This window comes from Mus caroli, unplaced genomic scaffold, assembly GCF_978045245.1.
Source record: "Mus caroli unplaced genomic scaffold, Mus_caroli_1 scaffold_14, whole genome shotgun sequence".
In the NCBI taxonomy this organism is placed as follows: domain Eukaryota; kingdom Metazoa; phylum Chordata; class Mammalia; order Rodentia; family Muridae; genus Mus; species Mus caroli.
In genome coordinates, this window is record NW_028227269.1 from 12609534 (window position 1) to 12616105 (window position 6572).

Genomic DNA, 6572 nt, shown 5'->3' on the forward strand with positions numbered 1-6572 from the left:
AAAATGGAGAACAGAATTGTGGTTGGCATTTGGCGTTCATCTGCACATACTCAGCGAAGATGCCTGTGATGCCTCACTGGGGCACTGACTCCAATAGGCCTGTGCAGAGCCTCCATCCATGCTACTGAAAACTGCGTTCCAGCAGCCTACTGTTCCTGAACAGGCTGACATTTTATGAGGACTATTAGAAATGCATGAATTCTGCACATGAAATGTCAACTGATATATTAAGAAAGAGCAACTCATTCTAGTCAGTAGCAGTAAAAATTTCCTACCTTTAACCCCAGTCCGCCTCACGGATATGCTGTTTTTGTGCTCCTACCATTTTGGGTGAGATTCATTTGACATCCAAAATATACAAGCAAGTAAAATTTCACAATAATTGAATAAAACCTCTGGCAATGGTATCATAGTCTGGAGTTTAAAATCTAAGGTCATAGATTCAAATTTTAAATAGGCAGTATATCACTCAAAATCATTCTTGATAGAAAGATGAATCAAATTATTCAAGTTATTCAAATTGATGATTATTTAAAGTATGTCCTCAATATTTTTCAAGTGGATAACTTTTTAAAACTGGATACTAGACAAAAAAGTTAACTCTCATCACAAAGTGACTAGATGGGAGAATTTTCACATTGAATATTAGAATCAGTGATGCATTCTTCCACGTTCTACAAAAAAATAAAAATAAAATGAAAGCTGTGAAGTAAAATACAATGTATATTTGTAAACCTTTCAGTCTGAAATGATGAGAAGTATTTTCCTCTGGAAATTGAGATACGCCACAAAATTAGGCCTTGTAATGCCAAAACTGTCATACAGGCAACTTGTGGCCCAGCAGCAGGCATGATCTACTGAGAGTTACCCTGGCCAGTGACTTAGCATATTTGCTCTGGGACAGATGCCGAAGTTTATTCTTAATTTCAGTGTGTAATATGCAAAGCACTATAAGATTCCTTGTCACACATATGATATGGACATGTTCAAGTGACCTCACGAAAAGTTCCTAAAGCTCTTTTATTGTAAATGTATGACTAATGGCATCTATGATAGGGTATCTACAGATAACATTCCATTCTGCCTATCCTTCAAGTAATAAATAAGATGATAATAGCTTTCTAAATTGAGATTTTGAAAATTCTACACATGTATACATTGTATCTTGTTTGTATTCACCTCGACCCCCCTCCCCAGCTAGCCCTGAGTCTCTCACAACACATCTCCACTACTTCATGTTAATGAGTGCTGACCAGATGTCCATGGGTGTGAGATCATCCACTGAGGTGTGTGCAACCTCACGGTGGCCACCCACCAAAGAAACGTGACTCTCTTCGCCAGTAAAAATCAACTACCTATAATTCCTCCGTTATGGAGCAGAATCTCTTTATACTAGAATTTTAGCTAGTTTTATCTTCCATTCGTCTTGTTCAGGTAAATTCATCTTTGGTGAGTTCTCAGGTACAGCAATTGTGTCAGGACCAGAAGACAATGGTGAACAGTCCTCCTCATCCTTTGCCTTTTACTTTCTTTCTGCCTCCTTCTCCAAAATGTTCCCTAACATTTTAACAAAGGAAGGTTGTTGATTGAACTCTCCCTTTTATAGCTGGATGCTTGCTGGCACTCATTTTCAGCACTTTGAACAGCTGTGAGTATCTACATAGCCATTCTCCACTAAAATGAGAAGAAATATCTTCAACCAAGATAGAGAACAGAGCAAATCTATGAATATAAGCATAAATAGTGAGAAGGAAGTTTAATAAAAGTGGTCATTAAGCAAAATATTATTAGGTTCTTTGTCTTGGGTGTATGACTTCCTTAACTGTGAGTTTTGATGATGGTTTTAGAATTTCTTCCTGGAGAGAAGGCTTCAAATCCAATCAAGAGAGGAGCTAGTTCCCCCATTAGCAGTCATAACCACTATTTTACAAGTGGGCACATCATGCCTAGCAGATTGGTATTGCAGTCTACAAAAGATAACATATAAAATCACTGATATCTTTTTCTACTCTAACCTCAGCACAATACCTTCCAGAACTAAGAAAGTGATCCATCTAGGAGATCATTGCCTGGTCAGCACAAGATTGATTTCTTTATGTCTTGACACCAAAATGTTTTCTGAGAGCAGCATTGTTCACCCATGTTGGATATAAGAAGTAAACTATTAACATGAATTTACATGTCATAAAAATCAGTTTCATTTAGTTGATAAGTTTAATTTTTTTTACAGTTAAATGTACAAGAATTATAATTTTTCTTTAAAGATACATCATGTTACATGCAGAAAACTCGAGACAGCTGAAAGTGATTTAAGCTGAAAACCATAAAAGACTGGTGTTACCTTAAAATACTGTTTGTGCTAATACCCATGAAGGATAAAATTGTCATTTGTAAGCCATTCAAATTTGAATGCTGCATTAACTATAATACCTATAATGCTATCCAAGTTATATTTGGATGATACCTTACTATGTCAATTTGAGTTTTTAATATATTTAATTTTATAACATAGATCTCTAGTTATCCTCTAGAAGGAACTTGCTGCTGGAAAGGAAAAGGGAAAATAGACAATTATATGACAGTATACAGTAGATTGTAAAGTGAAAATCAGAGACTACCTGTGGCAGCAACCACCAAGGATATAGCGGCTAGAACGAATGATATTTCATCTTTAAGTCATGTAGACAAATTAAATGATTGTATTTTGTTCCTTTCAAAATGGTAGATAGGGTGTCATTAGCCCTTGCACTTGGTATGCATGCTGTTGTGTATTAAGTTAGAGAGCAAACAAGAAGAAGTGGAGTGCTTCAGAACATAAGACTTAGAAGTTTGTATTTAACACTTCCTTTATACATGCAACTGGGTGATTATAGGTGGGAGATTTAATCCACACATGTATCATATGCTCATTCAAAAATGTTCATGGACAACATTATGAACTAACCAGTACCCCAGAGCTCTTGACTCTAGCTGCATATGTATCAAAAGATGGCCTAGTCGGCCATCACTGGAAAGAGAGGCCCATTGGACTTGCAAACTTTATATGTACAGGGGAACGCCAGGGCCAAAAAGTGGGAGTGGGTGGGTAGGGGAGTTGGGGGGAGGGTATGGGGGGGACTTTTGGGATAGCATTGGAAATGTAAATGAGGAAAATACCTAATAAAAATTAAAAAACAAAAAAAAATGTTCATGGAAATAGATGATGAACAAAGAGAGAGTTTGGGAGTAATAAATACATACAGCATGTGTAGTTGTCTGTATAGCTATGTGTAGTGGGTCACCATATTTTAATATTATTAAATGAATTTTTAACTTTATCATCATTTTTTACTATTAACTTTATATCCTACTAACTGCCCATCCCAGTCACTTCTCCCACAATCCTTCCCTGATTCCCCTGTCCTTCTCCTTTGAACACATAGAAGCCCCAAGGGTATCCCTTTACCCTGCTACATCAAGTCACTGTGAGGGTAAGAGTATACTCTACCACTAAGGCCAGACAAGGCAGCCCAGCTGGAAGAACATCCCAAGTACAAGACCTCACTCCAGTTGTCTGGGATCCACATGAAGACCCAGCTGCACATCTGTTATACATGTGTGGGAAACCTAGGTTCAGCCCATGTATGCTGTTTGGTTGGTGGTCCAGTTTCTGATAAGCCCAAGGGTCCAGGTTAGTTGAATCTGTTGGCCTTTCTGTGAAGTTCCTGTCCCCTTTTAGGCTCACAATCCTTCCTGCTATTCTTCCATGAGAGACTCTAAGCTCCATCCATTGCTTGGCTGTGAGTGGCTGCACCTGTCTGATTCAGGTGCTCAGTAAAACCTCGCATAGGACAGCCTTGCTAGACTCCTCTCTTCAAGCATAACAGAATATCATTAATAGTGTCCCGTACTACTGCTTACCCATGGGATGGGTCTCAACTGGTGGGAAATGGGGACTTCAGTGTCAGTTCTGTGGAGCTACTGGAGAGATAGCCAAGCTCCCATGAAAATTAATGGAAATGTGTGTGCAACTGACATGGATGGGGAGGTGGGTGTCATCTTCAGTACAACACAGAGACCTACGATAAGAGAGGCACCCAAGTGTGGTCTCCCTTCCCCCACCTGCTTGAACCTGCTTGCTCAAGGGTGGAGCTTCCTGCTCATTCGTCCTGCCACGCCTACTGCTGGACCCTGCCTTTGCTGCTTGGAGGCACACACGTGTTCGTCCTGCTACTGGACCCCGAGATTGTTTGGCGGGGAATCGGGTTCCCTCCCCCTTCCTTTAAAATTGAGTGTCTGGAAATAGTAAAATTGAGCTTTGATCAGAATATTCTCTTAGCTTCATTCCCTTCTCTCGCCGCCTAGCCCCTCTTCTCTTCCAGGTTTCCAAAATGCCTTTCCAGGCTAGAACCCAGGCTGTGATCTGCTGGCCGGACACAACACCCAAGAATCAATGGATATATGGAACCTGAAGCTACCTCCTGTAGCCAGTCAGGAACCCCAGTGAAGCCATAGGCACACCAACACACCCATAAAACTTTCAACCCAAAATTAATCGTGTCTACATGAAATGTGGGAACAGAGGATAGAACAGAGACTGGGGGAATTGTCAACCATCACCAATTTATATTCTTGAAAAAAAATAGACTCTAGCTCTACAAAAGAGCACTGTAAGTAAAAAATTATCCTTAGTGGAACCATTGTTATATAATGAAACTCACCAGAATACAAATTAATCTTGAATATGGATATATTGAAAAGTATTAAAATGCCATAAATTATCCTATTTGAATACTGAAATTAATTTCCTAAATAATAAGTTAGTTTCACTTTTGGTGAAATGGGAATTAAAATTTTAGTTAAATATTTTTTATCACCTAGCAATAACAAAAGATATAGACATAGCAAGAAATTATAGGGAGAAATGACCATCCCCTATAATCTTAAAATGATCATACTTAATAATATCATGCATTTTCCTTCAGTCTTTATGATGTAGTTTTTTATATTCTTGATATTCTATTGTACATAAAGTTTTATGTCTGCTTTTAATGTTGCACACTATAGCTAAGAATTCACCACAACTTTGAAACTTTTTATTAGTATCATTATTAACTAATCCCACATAGTTTGCATTTTATTGTCAAATAGACTATAAATACAAATAGAATAGTAAATGTTATAAAACCAGTCTGTATTTTGACTGGAATTAATGAATATAAACAAACACAAGCTCATAATTATAATGCCAAAACAAACACATCTGAAAACAGGCTAAATGTTTAAAGAAACATTTCTTTGAATTGAAAGAAATTAATTGTAATATTTTGGGGCATTTATTGAAAGGTTGACAGGACGTGATAAATAATGATGTTTTATCATTAAGTAATAATAAAAACATTACAGTTTGTAAGAAAAGGCAATCTCATGAGGAAAAATAAGACGAAATCAATTCAGAGATGGATGTAGTCAGGCTGGCAAGATGGCTTATCAGATAAAGGAACTTTCTGAGAAAAACTGATCAGAATTTGATACCAGTACTCATGTAAGGGTAAAGGGGAAGTTCTACCTCCAAGTGTTATTCACTGACCTCCATACATACCCCATACCATGCCATGCATGCTCACATGTGCACAACGTACATACAGAATAATAAATAAAGTTTGAAAATTCTGTAAAGTGATGGCAGTAGTTGTAAGACCATCTTGGGTATTAATGTTCTTAAAATGTTGCAAAATAAATTTAGTTATGTTGACGATGGAAGATTGAATGACACAACTTGACTTTTAAAATTATATTTATTACCACATCCACCTGCTTTTCTTTGTGCATGATGAAGAATGAAGACAATGTGAACATAATAATCCTAGTGATGAGTTTGCTGAAAGGTAAATAACCTGCCTACAAAACAGGGAGGTGACTTAATTTGTTATTTAACACTTCGTGCAAAGTAATCATGAGAAAATTGCTGGGAAAGTGAAATACTTTTCTTTGTTACACGATTGAATCTCAGACACACTTTGGGCTAAAATCTGGTGTTTCCCTTTATTTTGCATTTAACATAGAAATATGTTAAGAATAAAATATCTAGGGAATTCATGCTGGCCCTAAAAATTGTGAAGACATCGATTTTTCCCCCATACTAAAGTTCATTATACTAGAGTCTAAGAAGATCCAGGGATGTTTGAAATAAAACATGTTAAACAGGGTGCCAGTAATGATGAATGGGTGAATAAATTATACTGTATGGAACTTTCATAACATCCATGAGTTTTCTGTTTTAGAAAATCAGACAGAAGGCTGCGGAGGTGAGCTGTCTTTTGTGTGCAATGCCCTGGTCTGGGCTTGGGCTTTAAAGGTATCTGCAGCCATTATCTAGAAGCTCATTCAGTCCTACTGCTGCTGGCTTTTGTCTGGGATTGCCTCAAAGGCTAGAGGTTTGACTGAAGTAGTTAGATTTTCTTTCCTGCCCCCAAATCCCTCTCTCCCCTTTCTCCTTTCTTCTTTCTTCTTATGTGATGATCTTTCTGCTATATTTCATGAATTGTGGCCATATGTGATGACTCATTGATTCAGAGGCAGATACTTTAATA